At 38.3% G+C, this 20,152-nt stretch overlaps 2 protein-coding genes across 5 annotated transcripts in view; both read left to right on the top strand.

The window, feature by feature from the left end:
* Positions 1-20,152, top strand: part of LOC125274624 (polymeric immunoglobulin receptor-like) — an 859,185-nt gene that overhangs the window by 310,632 nt on the left and 528,401 nt on the right. The gene's annotated exons all lie outside the window — the stretch shown is intronic.
* The window catches only part of LOC125274643 (protein phosphatase 1 regulatory subunit 29), a 116,993-nt gene that overhangs the window by 2,201 nt on the left and 94,640 nt on the right, over positions 1-20,152 (top strand). Inside the window, exon 1 of one of the 2 annotated variants that reach the window (XM_048201015.1) lies at positions 2,358-2,590. The exons of the other annotated variant lie outside the window; for it this stretch is intronic. The gene's annotated coding sequence lies outside the window, so the exon portion shown is untranslated. Of the gene's footprint in view, positions 1-2,357; positions 2,591-20,152 lie in introns of those variants that run through there. 2 annotated transcript variants of the gene reach the window in all.

Below are 20,152 nucleotides of genomic sequence, written 5' to 3'. Positions count from 1 at the left end.
GCAGTGGGCCTTTAAGAGATGGAACGCTATAAGCGTATATGCAGCAATATACGTTTGTCGTGTGTACTAAAGTCTGTTAATCATCATTAGAAAGCCACCCTCAGTGTGAATAACGCAAGGACATTAGAACTCTGCCAAAAGTGTGTCTGATGTGTTCAGCAATTAGAAAATAAAGCCAAGACTAGGGCTGGGCGATATATCGCATACGATTCTCACGCGCATTTCGTCATAAAGCCGGTTCCTTGATTACCTAAATGCCATATGCTTTCAAATGGAGAGCTTTTAATAGACAGAGCTGCACGGACAAGCCACGCAAAATCGGGTTCATTATCGAAGTGTTTCTTCGTTACTGAACGCGATTTTGTGGCTTGTCCGTGAATGTCTGTCTAAAGGCGCTCCATTTTAAAGCAGGTAGGCGATTTACGGTAATCAGGGAACCGGCTTTACTGAAAATGCGCGTAAATCGCATGCATTATGCCCAGCCCTCAAGACCCAGAATCTGACCTATTTGGCTAGGAGCCGCTACTGTTTAAACAGTAATGTAAAGGAATAGTTTACCCAAAAATTAAAAATTATGTCATTATTTACTCACCCTCATGTTGTTCCAAACTCGTAAGACTTTCCTTCATCTTCGAAATTTGATGAAATCTAAGAAATTTCTGTCCACAGTCCATGTAACCCATTTGACACTTTAAAAAGTTCAAAAAGAGATTGTAAAACTAATCCATATGAATTGAGAGGTTTAGTCCAAATTTGTTGAAGAGACATGATCGCTTTATATGATGAACAGATATAATTTAGGCTTGTATTCACATATTAACATTAATCAGTGCACACATCAGTTATGGCAAAGACTATAGTCAAGTCAAGTCACCTTTATTTATATAGCGCTTTTTACAATGCAGATTGTGTCAAAGCAGCTTTACATTGATAGCTGGTACATAATTTGGCAGCACAGCAGCTCTTAAATAATGGTGTCAGGCAGATCAGAAGCACTGTTGAATAAATGTCAAGAATACTATTGAATATCAAATGTCAAGTGTCCCCAACTAAGCAAGCCAAAGGCGACATTGGCAAGGAACCCAAACTCCATCAGGTGACATCAGGTGGCAAACAAGTGGCAAATAGGTGTTAAAATGGAGAAAAAAAAACCTTGGGAGAAACCAGGCTTAGTCTGGGGGCCAGTTCTCCTCTGGCGAACAGTGCTTTGTTACAATCAGGTTGCTATCATAAATCTGATAGGATCGCAACAATCAAAGTATTTACTATAGAATAACTTATCTTAAAGGGACTTTGGTTATGCTCAAGGGAAGCTTTCTAGCATGATTGCTAGAACCAATGAGGTTCATTCTCGTGAAGAACCAATGGAGTTTCTCGTGTGTCATGCACGTGCATCTACTGTTCAGCTGTTTGAATAAAATTCAAACTGTTATATAAAGCGATAGATTTTCTTCAGAAAATTTGGACTAGTGGTAGTGGACTGTCAAAGGAGGGACATAAATCAAATATCCTATAATATATCTTAAAACATCTTCATTTGAGTTTCGAAGATGAATGAAAGTCTCACGGGTTTGGAACTATGTGAGGGTGAGTAATTGACCCTTCACAAAGACCCGCCCCCCTCAGTTACTGTTGCTTTGTCCGACAAGCCATGGCGCTGTCACGCCACGCAGAGTGAAAAATACATCGCGGAGCAAAGAGGACACTGGCAACATGTCAACAGACAAGACAGAGCAGGTTACTTATGATATGAAACAAATTGTGTATTTTTTTAAAAATTCGAACAATAAAAACCATTTTGTGGCTCTTTAATGTGTCGTGACAGATTGCTGTAGCGCCTCAGCTCAAGCGGCAAATAAACATCAAATAAACATGAATGAACATCAGAAGGAATGTTGTTTCAAACATGGAAAGACGTCACACCATTTTTCAAGTTCAAGTCCACCGAGGTTAATCATCTAACTCCTGACTGCTTTGTCGGACAAAATGGCGTATTTGGCATTATGATTGGTTAGATCAGCGAAGGGTCAATTGAGGTCAGTTTTTTTCATTTTTGGGTAAACTAGCCCTTTAAGCAATCCAATTTTTAAGTTCCTCAGAGAACTGACTGTTTAAAGGGGTACCTGTTTCTTCAGAGGTTTTGCACTATAGTTATGGAATCCGATGAACCTCAAATGATGCCTCAAGCTTTTCTTTTCTTTTTTTTAAATAATAGCATATCAAAATACTCGAATTTAAAACAGAAAACAATTTAGAGCAGCTGCTACAAGATGATATACTGTACATAAAACAAATTAGGTGAGTGGGTGGATAGCTAGATTTGATTCTTTGCAGAATAAGGGAAACAATGCCATGATCTTCAAATAAAAAAAGTGATGGCATCTTCGCCTAACATAACGGGTGGCTGCATATTGCGGTTGAGATCACGCAGGAGTGGCATCATCCCAGTGTAGAGAGGTCTACCCCGATCTTCACTCTCTCACTCCCCCTCCCATCCTCTTTCTGTATCTCTCACTGATCCCACAGTGTAGTAAAGCGGATAGGCAGCTAAACAAACAGCGGAATCTTTTCAGAGAAGACACCGACGGAGGTAAGAAACTTTTCTGTATTTCTATCACCCACATTTGCAATAGTCGATGGCAGGCATGCCTAGGCGGAATATATGGACCACCTCTTCACACACTGTATCGGAGATCAGGCATCGTGGTTGCCCAGACTGCGCAGTGCTCTGATGCTCTGATGAGAAGCCACCTGCACGCGCCGCGAAATCATGTAGAAGCCGCGAACGCATTCACGCGTTTCTGGCGCAGCGCGTTTTCTCTCCGAATTTATGTATTTCAAGGCAGCCGTTGAAGCTCAAATATGTAGGTTGGGTGTAATTTTTCTCGTGAATGTTACTTGTGTGGTGCCATATGAGTGATTCCGTATCTCCTCACATAGGATGTAGTTCACTGGGAGCTGGTCTTAATCTAAAGGCATGTAATAAACATGGAGAGCAACTGCGGGAGATGCACTTAGGGCGAACCGTCAGATCGCCTCTAACAGATGTGCTGAGGGGATTTGGTATTAATATACCATGGCGGGGTTTTGTTGGCGATGCGTGACACGGTTTCGGCTCACAGCAGCATTCAAACGATGGAAGGGTCATGTTCCCTCAGTGTTTCATAACTTTAACATGACTCTTTTCATCTCATGTATTATTCATTAGTATGCATGTATGTAAGAAAGAATGTCAGAAAGCATCTCCGTGAACTGTGTGGTGGAATTACATTCACAGCTCAGAGGATGTGCGTGTTTGTAAGGGTGAGAGAGTGAGATATTTTGAATAATGATTAAGGTATACTATAATAATATGCATCGTCAAGTAACAGTGAGTGTGTGGCGCTGGCTTCCATTGCTTTCTATATGACAGTAAAGTTTCAGTAAATTTTCTGAAAAACCTGTTGGACATTTTTTTTTTTTTTTACGTTTATATTTTTCCCATTTTTTAATGTAATCATTTATAAATATAGGCTATATAATATTTTAGATATGTGCGCTTACATTTTATATAGGCTAGTCGTGCATTGTGTTTATATAATGCATATAAATAATAATGCAATAACGATAGTGGTCTCTAAGCAATGCCTAGATTGTAAGTCTGGAGCAGCAGGTGTAATAATTTCTACAGTCTATCAGTCAATTCATATCACAGTGTCTTCCTCAGCCAGTCGCCAGTAAATCATCTCGATAATGAAAAAAGTTTTGAAATTGCTAATCAGTGCCAATAAATGACTTGTGAAGGTGCTTATAGCAGAGCTTAGCAGGATTACAATCCCAATGGTTTGCACAGTTGGGTGCCACAGTGCTCGATCTCTCTCTATCAGTCATTGATACTCGGAGCAATTAGCTTAGTTCCTCAGCCACAGGAGTGCTGTGTTTTTTAGAGATGGCCCAGGGCTCAAACAGCTATGGACACAAAGGTCAGGCCACCAGCGTGGTGAAGTGGAGGACATTTTGGACAACATCACCCAGCAAGGCTGCGTTTTTTTTACATCCTTCAAGCTTTGCTGTTTGAGGGTGCGCAATCCGGTCTTTAAATGTCCAAATATGGTTGATGCTGCTCTGTGCGCGAGATGAAGAAAATAGGCACCATATGTAGATGATGTTGTTCTTGTGCACTTTATGCATCTTTCTCCTTCACTGCACAGAGAGGCAGTAATTATGATGCCAAGCTCAACTGTCCCTTTGCTCCAAATACATCCCTAAAGATTGAATCCCTGCAGGCTTTCAATGTGCCTTTTAATTAGAGCCTTATAATGATATAAGAGAGAGAGAGAGACTGAAGGAGAAAGTATGTGTTAAGGGGGAGGGGTGTCTTATATTCTGCTTCCCATTAATGAGTAATCGCTTTGATTTAGTAATGAAGACTGTGGGTATTGGACCACAAGAACGTTGTTGTGCAAGAAGTCAGAACCATTCCTGTTTTGTGGGGCAGTGGATATTTTTAATCACATCAATCACACATTTTTAATCATGTTGTTAGGGTGAAAGTAGAGAAGTGCTGACCAGTGCTATTAAGTAATCATATGTCATGCTGCCTAAGCAAGCCACGTAATCTATAAAACATAAGAGTGGAGATGTGATCACTTATTACAGTACTGGAATCAATGAGTGATGATATCAGTGTAATTAACATTTTTAAAAATGTTTTTGTTATATTGTAACTCCTTGAGAAAGAAAGAAGAGTCTTTGCCCTTTGGCAAATGAGGAACCTGTTTCATCTAGTCAGTCTGTCTTGCATTTAAGCACATGTTGTTGTTGTAATGAGGCTCTGGGTAATTAATAAGTAATTTGGCTTATGTAATACCAGATTTTTTATTTTTTATTTTTTTTAGATTAAACTTAATGAGAGTGACCATGCTTATGTCTGTAGAAACAGCATTGTGTCAATTTCAGCTAAGCCGATACGTCACATATCCTTAGATCTTTAGTATATTTGTCTATAATTGTCTATAACAAATTACTTATTGTTTTTGTTTTTTCTCAAATTGATATAATTTTCCAATATTTGTCTGCTACAAATAGTCGAGTCTAAAAAAAAAATACTCCAAAGGCAGGAACACACCAAGCGGGCAGTTTTTGTTTGTCGGCCGACTAAGTTTTCTCAGTGTGTTTCACACCGTCGGCTGAAGTTGGTCCTCGTCGGCTTTTTTTCAGCCGATTCGACATGTTGAATCGGCGTCGGAGCTCGTCGGTCCGTCAGGCCATCTGATCATTCTGATTGGCTGTTCAGCTACTGCCACCTGCTGGTACGGAAAGGCATTTCATCTTATGCAGGCGCAGAACGGACGTTCTACTTGGCCATTCTGCGCCAACTTCGGACCCAGACACTGCCGACATGAGCCAGTCTGCTTTCGTCGCCACTAGTTTGTCGGCATCGGCTTGGTGTGTTCCTGCCTTAAGAAAAGTTCTTAAAAACACAGCCCAAGTGCTGTTAATATAAAATAACTTTTTCTATTCACAGGCATATTTTTGAATTACACATTGCATTATGTCATCTAAATTTATTGTAAAAAGACAGTTGTCCATATATTGGGAAATATTACAAGTAAAAATAGCTCTTTTCTATTTCAGTATATTTTAAAATGTAATTTATTCATGTGATGGCAAAGTTGAATCTTAGCATAATTACTCCAGTCTTTAGTCACATGATCCTTCAGAAATCATTCTCATACACTGTAAAAAGTAATACGCTATATCTACTCCATACAATTTTAGCAACAGATTACAAGAAATATTATTAATTCAACAAATAGAATTGAGTTAGAATTAATCAAATTAATTCTTTAAATCTCAACCATTTAAAAACATGTAAAATTTAAACAAAAATATCTGAATAACAGACAGACGTCAAAGATGAATTAAAAACTCTTTATTTTTTATTGCCAACATTGAAGACACCTGATGATAACAAGTAGAATCACTGAAGGAAAGAGAAACACATGAATTAACAGAGGTTTGGATGTTGATGTTGATTTTATAGAAAATGTTTGGTCACTATTATGGTGATCAGTGTTTTGTTTAGTTGGGCAGTTTGCATTTTTCTATTAATGCCAGTTTGTGGTTTTTGTAATGGTGTTTGCTAATTTTACACATTTTAAATGGTTGACTTTTAAGGAATTAATTTGATTAATTCTAACTCAATTCTTATATGTTGAATTTAAATAATATTGCTTGTAATCTGTTGCTATTATTTCATTGAGTAGATAGTAGGGTTGGGTATCGTTTGAATTTGAACGATTCCGATTCCGATTTCGATTCCTTGTTTCGATTCCGGTTCCTAACGATTCTCGATTCCGATTCTTTTAAGAGGCAGGGTCAAAAAAAGTTTAGGATATTTTAAATGAGCTAGCTAACCAACGGTCTTTCTGAAGGAAATAGTCTGACCTTGTCCATCAATTTTAATTCTATGAACTTTTTACTTTTTATGAACTTTACTATGAATTTCTCACAGGGCTGTTTTCAACTACAATATAAATATCAAATCTATGAACTTGAATATAAATATTATAAATTATGAATATATTGAAAACACATTTACACATGAGTATAGGCTGCATTTACACTGCAAGTCTTAATGCACAAATCCGATCTTTTGACCATATCCGATTTTTTGGCCAGTGTGTTTACACTCACTTTAGACGCGACTGCCTGGTATCGATATCTGTGTTTACATTAGGCTACTTCCTGCCCCAAAATGATCGTCACTGATATGCACATAGTAGATCCTCGGGTTTTGAATGGCCGTGCTATTAAAATTATTTATATAATTCATGGAGTGGCCATGATTAGCCTGTCAGAATGGATAAGTTAACAGCTGTCATGGGTGTATTGCAGCGCGAATTCTGACTGAACGGATATAGACCGGAAAATAAAGGTAATTTGTGTTTTATATTTTATCTACATTTATTAGTTTTAGAATTCCGTTTTTTGAATGAATTCGAGCGAGCAAGGGAGAGAGCGCGCGCGTGCGAAGCTGCTGAATATATGTGTGTGCGCAATTTCTTTCATGTTAGACAAAGTTCCCACATTAATATTGAGCTGCGAATTTTTAGTGCAAGTGCATACATGCACGTCTGCTTCATAATACAACATTGAAGCTATAGTTTAGTGAGCAAACGTGCCGCCCTCGCCGTTTGATGGCTTGGAATTACAATAGGAATCGGATATGCGTGTTTAGACGTAGGTCGCATGTTCAGAGATCGGATATGTATCGGATTTAAAACCACATTTGGAAGTGGCTCAGATCGGATACGAAAAAATCGGATCTCGCGTGGATTGCCAGGCTGGGGGTCGGAGCCAGAGGAAGAGGCAGCGGAGGACGGTCGGCGCAGCGCATCAAAGAGATTTATTTATTTCTACTCCATGAACTCGGAGGTGCTTTATCATGTTCGACGTGCACCCTCCTATGCACGAAACAATCTTGCCGCAAATGTTGCATTTTGCCGAGATTTCGTTCTATTTAGAAAATTGAAGCCACACTTTGGACCGCCGACGCACGCTATCCATGTTCGACTCGCTCGGTTATGCCAACACTTTCGGTGGACGCTTCTTCGTTGGTGTTAAGCGGTTTCTTCTTCCAGTCGGCGTACTGGGAATCGAAACTAGGAATCGAAATTTAAACTTTTGAACGATTCCGGGAAAATCGCAAAGCTAGTCCCGGTTCCAATCGATACTCGATACTCGATACCCAAGCCTAGTAGATAGTGTATTACTTTTTACAGTGGCGGGTTTATTGTTCAAGAAACATTTTCTCTTATTATTAGTGTTGAAAACAGTTGTGCTGCTTAATATTTTTTTCTTATTCTTAGATAAATACAAAGTTCAAAATAACAGCATTTATTTGAAGTAGAACTGAAATAATAGAATTATTTGAAATATAATTTTTTGTAACAATGTATATTCTTTACTGTCATTTTTGATAAATTTATGCATCTTTGCTAAATAAAAAAATTCTTAAAAAAAAAACAACTTACCCCGAACTTTTGAACGATAGTGTATACTATATCCAAATTATGATAAATACATAAAATAACCTAAAATCATAATGCGTGCACATACAGCGTGTGCATGTCACTTCACTAATGTATTGGCCAATTTTATGATTTGGGGTGTAATCTGGTCATGATATTGCTTATGTTTTTAACATAAAACGCTTATATGGGCCCTGTCCCAAATGGCACCCTAAACACTTGCAGTCTTCCTATGAGTCCACGCTTTTGTGACGTAATGCCGCTTGGGAAGATTTTTGCTGTGGAGCTCGCACCAGTGTGGGATCAGCAAAAGTGCGCATCGAGAGCGTATATTGACCGCAAAGGGGGTGCTCACAAGCACCCTTTTGAGACCTAAAATTGACAAATGGGACACCCTACGGTCTCGTGGACTTAACGGACTTTAAGCACTTATTACCTTAAGCACTGCACACAGCAGCCATTGTAAGTCCACAGGACCGAAAGTGCTATGAAGTGTGCCATTCGGGACAGGGCCATGGTGATATTTGTACTTTTACAGTAAGAATATGTTAATTGAAATAATACCAGTTTTGTCATTTAACTATTAATATGATACCAAATCAAAGTATAAACCATACATGAAAATGTAAATCCTTGTACTTCATACAACTTCTTATGGTTTTCTGATTTCATTCCTGTAGTTCATTTGTAATTGGCTAAACTCAAATCATGTTACAACACTCTCCATGCAGTAAATGAAATCCGATGTTAAGAGACACAGAAATGCTGAAATGCTCTTTGGGCCCACACTACACTGATGAGGAAACACATGCAGCCATCTTACAGGTATTGTCTAAAATGTGTCAATCTATAGACATTAGGCCCACGCAGATTCACACCTAGTATGTATTCATTTCTTAATGAATTTGCACTTGAGTGGGTGAATGCAGGTTTGTTTCTGTGGGCTGATATAGTGGACATGTTGCCTACCTAAACACGCTCATCATATTCACACGTTTGCCCAACAAAGTCAAGACTCTTCTCTCCAGATGATATACAGCTTCCTGCCAGTGTGTGTTATGATGATGTGCTGATTGTAATTGTTGTGTGTGTCTCCTCATTACAGAGTCTCATGATGATGGGTTAATGAGGCTTGCCTGTTTACCTTACTGTCACTTCCTATTGGCTGGCTCAGGGGGCTAATTACACTCCCAGTACTATGGGGGGCCCTAAATTACCTTAAGCACTGCTATTACAACATGGATTTGTTAGACTGTGTATGCTGACAGTCTGCGTACATGTTTGTTGTGTCTGTGTAAGTTTATATACTTCAAATTAATATATTAAACAATACTACATGTAGGTATAAAAATGCTGCCAAAGTTGTCATGTGAAAGTTATAGCTTTAAGTTTTTATATTTTATATACTTACCCGTGTAAAACTCCCCAGCATGATAGGTGGTAGCCAGGTTGTTGCCATGTCCATTGGATGTTTGTTTGTTTGTTGCTGGGTAGTTACTAGGGTGTTGTGGGTGGTTGTTGGGTTGTTGTTTACAAGCCCAAGACAAAAAAAGCCCACCCTCAAGCCTCCATGATATGTGTGAGGCTCCTTTTCCGTGTAATTGAGTTTTTTTGGTGGAAAATAAGTAATAGCACACCTCTCCTCAATAAGTTGCACAATTTTTGATAGTGATAGTTTAGCAAGCACCACTAATAATTTGAGTTTGAAAAGAATGGAAAATGAATTAAATTATTCTGCCTATATTTAGTCAGCCTACATCAGGGGTGCCCAAATCTATTCCCAGAAATCTACCTTCCTGCAAAGTTCAGCTCCAAGCCTGATCAAACACAACTGAAGCAGCTAATTAAGATCTTCAGGAGCACTTGATAATTACATACAGGTGTGTTGGATCAGCGTGAAATGAAATCTGAACTCTGTAGGTAGGTAGATCGCCAGGAACAGGATTGGGGACCCCTGAAAGGCAAATGCTGTGTCATGCCACTTTGTTTAGCCTCATGATGTACTTTGTTTGTAGGCCTTTTCTCTTGTTCTTTCCTGATTGGTCTAATTTCCATCACACCCGGACTGAGCAGCACTCAGAGGTGGATTGGGATGGAAGATAGATTGATATAGTATTTGAGTAATGAATGAAAATGATAGAGTGTGGAGAAAGAATTGATTAACATTCTCTCTGCATATTCGTAAACTCATATCCTGAGACCAGACCTCTCGTTTTTTTTCTCTCTTGTTCCTTCACCCACACTATTACCACCTCTGACATTTAAAAGAGCAATGTCCATCTTTGTACTTTACCAACTCAGAGAAAATGACCTTTCATTCACTCGGAACGACACTTAAAAGTGTTTAACGCAGCAGGAACTTTTCAGAGTTAGCGCTGGTCTGTTGGACATTTAGCAAAGATTTTACATTATTTTATTACACAGCATACTTTATTGATTGTTTTTATGAGTGTAAGTTTTAAGATAATATACAGGTAAACTGTAAAATAACTAGCCCTATAATACTTAGAAAATAATCAAATCAGTTTTTTTTATATCTATATATTTATTAATCTGGCAAGAAACCCTATAATTATTATAGAGATAAGATCAGGATTTTATTTGATAGAGTATTCCATTCAGAGAAAAAAAAAAAAAAAAAGAAGAGAAATTGGTCCATCACTCTCTCAGCCTCAAATTGACGATCATTGTGGAGATAATGTCCGAAGAACAGTGTTCTACACAGGCAGCAACCCTGATAAGAGAAGGGACAGAGAGGTAGAGAAAGAGATTTGGGAATTACCATAGATATTCAAATGTGTCAAATACACGTTCAAGGGTTTAAAGGGTTAGTTCACCCAAAAAGACATCGTTAAAGGTGCCCAAGAATGCTTTTTCACAAGATGTAATATAAGTCTAAGGTATCCCCTGAATGTGTCTGTGAAGTTTCAGCTCAAAATACCCCATAGATTTTTCTAAATTAATTTTTTTAACTGCCTATTTTGGGGCATCATTAACTATGCACTGATTTTTTCAGCGCGCCGCCCCTTTAATTCACGTGCTCCCTGCCACACGAGCTCTTGATTATATTACAGCACATTTACAAAGTTCACACAGCTAATATAACCCTCAAATGGATCTTTACAAGATGTTCGTCATGCATGCTGTATGCATGCTTCGAATTATGTGAGTAAAGTATTTATTTTGATGTTTACTTTTGATTCTGAGTGAGTTTGAGGGTATGCGCCGTGGCTAATGGCTAATGCTACACTGTTGGAGAGATTTATGAAGAATGAAGTTGTGTTTATGAATTATACAGACTGCAAGTGTTTAAAAGTGAAATAGCGACGGCTCTTGTCTCCGTGAATTCAGTAAGAAACGATGGTAACTTTAACCTCATTTAACAGTACATTAGCAACATGCTAATGAAACATTTAGATTTTTAGACAGTTTACAAATATCACTAAAAATATCATGATTATCATGGATCATGTCAGTTATTATTGCTCCATCTGCCATTTTCGCTGTTGTTCTTGCTTACCTAGTCTGATTGATTCACCTGTGCAGATCCAGACGTTACTGGCTGCCCTTGTCTAATGCCTTTCATAATGTTGGGAACATGGGCTGGCATATGCAAATATTGGGGGCGTACACCCCGACAGTTACGTAACAGTCGTTGTTATGTTGAGATCCGCGTGTTTTCCGGAAGTCTTTTAAACAAATGAGATTTACATAAGAAAGAGAAAGCAATGGAGTTTGAAACTCAATGTATGTCATTTTCATGTACTGAACTCTTGTTATTCAACTATGCCAATATAAATTCAATATTTAATTCTAGGGCACCTTTAAAACAGTTGACATGACTGCAGTGGTTCAACCTTAATTTTGAAGCGACGAGAATAAATTTTTTGTGCAAAAACAAAACAAAAATAACGACTTTATTCAACAATATCTTCTCTTCTGTGTCATTCTCATACATTGTTCACATCCAGCACTTCCAGGTTCTACGTCAGAATGCCGACTCATTATTGGCCGGCTCCTGTGTCAGCATCGCATCATGCGGCTCAAGTGTGCAGCTTTGACCAATACTGAGCCAGCCTTCGGACATAAACACGGAAGCCTTCACTGTGCTTACTACGTCAACTATGTAAAGGATTATGACAGAGAAGAGAAGAGATTGTTGAATAAAGTTGTTTTTTTTTTTTTTTTTGCGCACAAAAAGTATTCTCGTCACTTCATAAAATTAAGGTTGAACCACTGCAGTCACGTCAACTGTTTTAACTATGTCTTTAGTAGGGCTGGACGAATTATGACCTAAAATCAAAACCTCGATTAATTAAAGGTCCCGTTCTTCGTGATCCCATGTTTCAAACTTTAGTTAGTGTGTAATGTTGTTGTTAGAGTATAAATAAAATCTGTAAAATTTTAAAGCTCAAAGTTCAATGCCAAGCAAGATATTTTATTTAACAGAAGTCGCCTACATCGAACGGCCAGTTTGGACTACATCGCTCTACTTCCTTCTTTAATGACGTCACTAAAACAGTTTTTTGACTAACCTCCGCCCACAGGAATACACAAGAGTTGCGTTTGTAGAGTGTGTTTGTCGCCATGTCGTCGAAACGCTGTTATTTTCATCCCGCAGTCCAATCACCGGGTCTGATTCTGGCTCAAATTGATAGGGTAAAATTAAAGACATGTTTACAATAACACTGAGCGCATGCATCTCCACGTTATGGTAAGAGGCGTGACCTTTCCGGGCAAGGTTCGCTAAGCTGCTGTCGAATCACAACACAGGAACCGCTGGCACAATCAGAACTCGTTACGTATTTCTGAAGGAGGGACTTCAGAGAACAAGGAAGTCATCAGCCCGTTTTTATGACAGTGGAAACAGCGGTATACAGATAAGTAAATTATGTGAAAAATACTGTGTTTTTTTACACGCGAAACATGAACACATGTTATATTGCACACTATAAACACAATCAAAGCTTCAAAAAACCACGAAAAACGGGACCTTTAAACATTTTACCTCGATTACGATTAATGAACGATTATTTTGTTTCTGTATTTTTTTGTTTTTTGCTCTCATAGTTTACTTACAATGTTTGTACTGTAAATATGCTTGACTATATTTTTTCCTATTGAAAGAATGCTCTGACATGACATAGCTCACTTTCAAAAGTTATTTTATCTATGGTTCATAACATTTCTTACAGATTTCTGCTCGTTGTAAATCTGATAAAGATAAATTAGCACAGTACCAGAACGTAATGAGAATGAACGAAGATTGCATTTGTGAATTAGCCATACCGTCTCTCTATTAATTGTGAAGCTGTGGGTTGTAAATTGTTACTTCAAAAGTAGAAAAATATATGCTATAATAACTTTTGAGTTTCTAAGCTACTTTAATGATAAATCACAGGACAGCACTGACAACTAGTTTCTGCTTTCCTCTCTATGTGTGCGATCTTCACGTTTTGTGCAGCTGCTGTGCAGTGTTCATGCCACAATGCAGCTGCGCAGCTTGATATAATAATACACATCCGATTGTCTACAATTGCTTGAATCCAAACTGGCAAACCTTAAAACACAAAGTTTAGTGAAGATGCAAGTGAAAGTAATCTCACTTCAGGGATCACCGCTCACGCGCCATCTCTGTGTGTTGACTCGGCGTTCACCTCTGTGTTGCTTCCATGCCGCTGACTGGACGGGGCGGAGTCATGTGGCTACACACGCCGTAGTATGTTTTTAAGGGGAAAGTATTAACACGATTAAAAAAAACGAAATAACCGACATGGGATAATTATGTCGGTTAGAGGTTCTGAAATTCAATTACTTTTCGATTAATCGTCCAGCCCTAGTCTTTAGTACCTTTCTGGACCTTGAAAGTGGTGATTATATTGCTATCTATGGACGAGTCACCTCTCGGATTTTATCAAAAATATCTTAATTTGTGTTCCGAAGATGATCGAAGGTCTTACGGGTGTAGAACGACATGAGGGTGAGTAATTAATAACAGAATTTTCATTTTTGGGTGAACTAACCCTTTAAGGTCACTGCAGTTTGCCCCCTATTCAAATATTTGGTTTGAAATGTTTTATGATGTTGCTTGCTGGATATTTTTAAACCTCTCTTGCCATAATAAACTTATATTTTATGTTGCATTTTTTGTTGTCTATGAGTACTAGAAATGTTTTTTGAAGAGACGTTAGCGATTTGACCTGAAGCTAAATGAATTGTTTTGTTGTATAAGAGCAGTACATATCATTTCTGCTTTGTACACGTCTGAAAGAGATAATTATTTACCTTTTTAGCTGATATAATGCATTTGCAGTAAAGGAAAGACTTCCGTAATAAACAGTATCCCAATTAACAAAGCATTTTCATCATGCTTACTGATCTTTAATCACCGAAGCTAAGTTTAATTTTTGCAATTAGTCTTTCATAATTGTTCTTTTATGTATATCTTGCTCTTGTTTTGCAATACTACAGATCTGTTCATCGGTGCCTGGATAGGTACAGTTGTTCGGCTGATTGACTCAGTGTGCAGAGACCTTGATCACGTCCATATTTGTTAGAGACAGGCCCACAGAAGGGGTTAGCGTTCACGTATGTTCATATAAGAGCAAAAGAAGGCATACGTGGTTAGAGACTTTGTGTGTGTGTGTGTGTGTGTGTGTGTGTGTGTGTGTGTGTGTACCATCTGCTATCTCCAGCACTCTAGACCCATTACCCCCTATCATCCACTAGTGAGTGTGAAGCATACAAACCTGGGAGACATAGAGAAAGAGACAGAGTAGCTGAGAAATAGGAGGATTTGTAGCAGTAAGTAACCAAAAGTGTCTTGGTGATCCTTTCTTCTCTCTTTCCTGCTTCAGTTAGAAGAACCACTGCTCTGAATCACAGATACTGGTGTTTTTTCTGCCTGTCCCAGTTCAATGTTTTGGCAATAACATTTTTCTGACTCTCTGCCCACATCTCAACTCCCACCCCTCTCTCTCTCTCTCTCTCTTTCTCATTCTCACCAGCATATCTTCCAGTCAGAATCAGTTTCAGTATTGTGAATGCCAAACTCTCTGTGGTTTTACTGGTTAATCTGATATATAGATGTACTCTTAATTTCATTTAATGTTGTTCTAGGTAAGAGTAGGGCAGAATCTGTATAGAATTCAGCAGAAAACTCAGACTTCCATGAGCTGTGCATAAGTTATAACTTTGCCTGGTTGGAAATTAAATGAGTGCTAATCTACAGCTTGTGCAGTCGTAAATATTTGAAGCGTTGCTCTATTAAACTCAGTTAAATCGTAACGCTACTTATAATCTAAAGATGCCTTCAACCAGGAGTGATGGCTGGAACAAAATGGCAAGGTGATTGGATTACATGGATGAGATCATGTTCTGTGTGACAGACTTAAATCCTTCAGACATATATGATGACATTTACACTCGTTTACCTTTTAAGAGATTAAACATTAAATTAAATGTCTTCTTAGTGGCTCTTGAGCACAAAACCTACTCTAAACTACACACTTTCCTATGTGTGTCACCTGATGTCACTTATTTATGCTGGGTTTCATAAAAAAAATACTGATACAACAATTTTTTTATTGCTTATCTTTATTTCTTGATCTTATATGTAGTTTCTTATTTACAGATTATCATTTACAGTTTACATAAAAAATATGAATATAAATTATATAACTATAATAGATTTCATGATTATTTATGTATCATACTTCAATGGAATTTTAATTTATTACTGTTGAAAGTTATGTGAGACAAAAGATAACCTGACATATTCTGCTACTACTTATTACTTTATAGAGAGCTTGGATGACCTACTCATTTCTGCCTTAAAGGGATAGTTCATCCCAAAATGAAAAGTCTGTCATATTTTATTCAGCTTCATGTCAATCCTCACTTTTATGACTTTCTTCTGATTTTCATTTTTGGAACTATCTCTTTAAGAACAAATGGCACCAACCCAATTAAAGTTAGTTACAAACTAATTTTTAGTTTGTAGCCCCTAGTGTGAATTCTTTGTCTCATGTAAGACCTTAGATACAGCTCATGCAACCCTAGCCCAGGTCATTTAAATCCAGCCTCTGACAAGGGGCACTTTCATTGAACTATAACTGGACATTTTCTGTCTTCAAAATTTAATTATGCTTTAATGAGGTGGAAGCAAGAAGCAGACAAAAAATGAGTATATACAGATTTCTGCTCTGCACAGTAGTGTTTTCATTACCTAAATCATAATGAATTGCCCAGCCCAGCCCTGGATTGGTGCACAGCATGGCCCTGAATTGGTAAGGGACCCTTGAGTAAACAGAATATAGTGAAGTGAGAATTAATTCACCACCCATTCACTGCCTTTTTTTCCCCTTCCCAATATCACTGCGAAAAACAGGAAAGCTTGAGCTTGTTTTGTGCTTTCTGGTTTGATGTGATTCTCCCCATACATATTTATACTGTTTGTGCACTTCAAGGCGTGCTTGAGTAATGTGTTTAGTGTGTTAAATGAGAATGCAAATGGTTTTAACTGTGGTTTTGTTTGAGCTTGATTGTTGTTGAAAATGGCAATGATATTCATGTCCTTTATTTTAAATAGTGTGAACAATAACTAAAAACACACAAAGGAAAGATCTCATTTTTAGAATAGTCCTCCAGAGAGCAACTTCAAACTTGATAACCTTCAAAAGCACATAATCCGTGAAACTGTGAGGAACCCACAACTCCCACTGGATTTGTTGCTTCTTTTTGGTATTTCGTTAGTGCAACAACTCTACATGAATTATTTTCGCTATGTGTGTACTTTTTCCACAGCAGTCCTCTGTCAGAGTTTGAAAAGTTGAGAGACAAACAGGATTCAGACTCTTAAAAGTCATGTTCAGAGCTCAAGCCAGTAAAAGACAACTGACACATAGTGCTGCTAAAAGATCAGAATCTGTGTTACGAGTTTAGCGTAGACTTTCAGAATGTACACTTCTCTGAATTAATACACTTCAGTGGTGAACGAGGTGAACATCAGTGTAATAGATCAAGCAGTGGAACATGGTGCAAGCAACGCCATGGTATTGGTTTGATTCCCTGAGAATGCATGAACTGAATATGTATATATTTATAATGCAATCCAGGTTGCTTTGGATAAAAGGGTGTGCTTTTATTCAAATGCATAAATGTAATCAGTATGCATGTTTCGAACATGTGACGTCAGACTTACAGCTGCCACAAGTTGAGCTACAGCACACTGTGACACTCTGAGGTCACTAGAGTCAGCTTTACTGAGAAGTCTTTACATGGATTCATTTGGCTTCACGGAAGAGTGAATCAGAAACATTGCTCTTGTATACCCTCATTAGATTTGTTATGCCCACTGTTGCTCAGCATATATATATATATATATATATATATATATGATACATTTTACTTTAAATTTTGATTAAATAATCTTGGAAATGGAGAAGGCTGAAGTTAATAGAATCCTATTGAAGATTTTACACCGATCAGGCGTAACATTATGACCACCTTCCTAATATTGTGGAGCCTCCAAGGATCAGACTTGTTTGTTCAGCACATCCCACAGATGCTCGATTGGATTGAGATCTGGGGAATTTAGAGGCCAAGTAAACACCTCAAACTCATTGTTGTGCTCCTCAAACCATTCCTGAACCATTTTTGCTTTGTGGTGTAAAAGAAAACATGATTCATCAGACCAGGCCACCTTCTTCCATTGCTCCGTGGTCCAGTTCTGATGCTCACGTCCCCACTACTGTTGGCGTTTTTGGCGGTGGACGGGGGTCAGCATGGGCACCCTGACTGGTCTGTGGCTATGCAGCCCCATACGCAACAAACTGTGATGCATTCTGACACCTTTCTATCAGAACCAGAATTAACTTCTTGAGCAATTTGAGCTACAGTAGGGATCATCTGTTGGATTGGATTATACAGGCCAGCCTTCGCTCCCCATGTGCAACAATGAGCCTTGGCCCATGACCCTGTCGCCGGTTCACCACTGTTCCTTCCTAGGACCACTGTTGCTAGATACTGACCACTGCAGACTGGGAACACCCCACAAGAGCTGCAGTTTTGGAGATGCTCTCACCAGTCGTCTAGCCATCACAATTTGGCCCTTGTCAAACTCGCCAAAATCCTTACACTTGCCCATTTTTCCAGCTTCTAACACATCAACTTTGTGGACAAAATGTTCAATTGCTGTATAATATATCCCACCCACTAACAGGTGCTGTGATGAAGAGATAATCAGTGTTATTCACTTCACCTGTCAGTGCTCATAATGTTATGCCCGATCGGTGTATATATTAGGGGTGCAACGGTTCAGATTACTCCCGGTTCGGTTTGTATCACGATTTTAGGCTCACGGTTTCGGTATGGTTCGGTATGTGCTATTCAGTAAAAAAATACATGTCAAATAAAAATAAAGAAAACAAAAACAAATAATCAAACAGCACAAATAAATACAGAAAGCAAAGATACAAATAAATAAAGCTTTTCAGGTTTCATGTATCCAGTTTTCAGTCAGAAATTTAATAAAGTAGCTAATAAAATGTAAAACAACATTGATTAACTTCATTAAAAAATAAAGCACATTATTAATTATTAAGTTACAGACAGTGAGTGATTTCCTTGTCTTTTGTTGTTTGATTAACAATAAAAACACATTCAGGAATGCAAGGGCTGCTGTCTCTTTAAGACATAATACACTGATCAGTACAATGATACTGAACACATGCGTTCTTTCTCGAGTGTTTTAGTTCACTTAAGACATAACTTTGTATTAGTAGAATACGATTTTGAATTACTGCTTTCCCCCTTCCTATGCTGAGAGATGCTAGTAAAAAAGCCTCCGATACGCAAAAATCGCATTTTGCGTCATCGGAGGCTTTTTGGCCACTTATAAACTACAGCCAGTAATAGCATGTTGATTTTTTCACCACACCCATAATTGCGTTGAGGTTACTCACGTATAGAAAAGATTTATCAAAACTTGTTCAATTATATTTTTAAGTTCAAATTAACTTTATTTTGCTCAACATCAGTGGTTCACTCGCAAATATCGGTCTCTGCAGTCATCTCAACCAATACAGAACAGGCTTTTGTGGTACGTTAGCTAAATAGATAAATAGACAATATTTTACAGCGTGGCTTTACTTTGATAACGTAACTTATATGCAACTTGTATGTAATTGTCTCTAACGTTACTTTGCTAAGTTTGCAGTTTTACTTACCTACAACACTACATATAGCACTGTGTTATCAGTCTAATGCGAGTTTACCTCTAGGCGATACGCTAGCAAGCCCAGCTTTCGTCCTCTGGGAAATGAATATCGTTTCGCGGTGTCCTTCAGTTTCTCTTCATTGCAAGGATATTTGGTTCGTAGTCCTCGTGCTTGAGATACATATTCTGCGGTTTTTTAGGTTTCTATAACGTGTCATCTCCAAACTTCGGTGTTTGATGGCCCGCAGCCACTGTTCAGCTCCAAATCTTTAACTTAATCGGAAAATGATGGAAACTCTTGTCCTTTCCTGGTTTTGGGTGTACCCAGGTACAAAGTTTAGCACCATCGCTGTAAATGTATGAACTAACTCACGATTTATAGAATTAATATGAACAAAGCAAGCCTAGTTGTTTGAAATTTCCTGGTAGCCGCCTGTAACCGATGCGTGGTTTGGGCGTGGCCTCGCAGGGCACAAAACAAGTGCATTCTGGGATTGTTGTCTTTCATCCACATTAGTCAAAAATACATTTTCTGTTTTCTCAGCGGCTCCAAATTCAAAAATAATTTCACATTTCTACTACATAAATGACCAATATACACATTCATCTTTCCAGGTGAAGTACTTTAAGACATAACCGCACTGAGGATACTCGCCAGGCTGTTGACATAATTTTGTGTGAATTTGTTTGTTCAAGCCAAGACTTAAAAGACCAATATTTGCGCCCGTAAGTTCTCTTTTGAGACTTGCACTCAAATGTTTAAATTAGCAAGGCTTAAATGAGTTTAACTATAAACGCAGATAGCAACGTGTGCTGTTCAGGTCTCACCTGTGCTCGCACTGGGATGACAGCCATGCAGACCAATTTGATGCAGTGTGCGGCGTATGGTCTGAGCACTGACAGGCTGACCCCCCCACCC

This window comes from Megalobrama amblycephala, linkage group LG1 (assembly GCF_018812025.1).
Source record: "Megalobrama amblycephala isolate DHTTF-2021 linkage group LG1, ASM1881202v1, whole genome shotgun sequence".
NCBI classification, from domain to species: domain Eukaryota; kingdom Metazoa; phylum Chordata; class Actinopteri; order Cypriniformes; family Xenocyprididae; genus Megalobrama; species Megalobrama amblycephala.
Note: the sequence above shows the minus strand (reverse complement) of the source record. Positions and strands in the feature narration are given on the sequence as shown.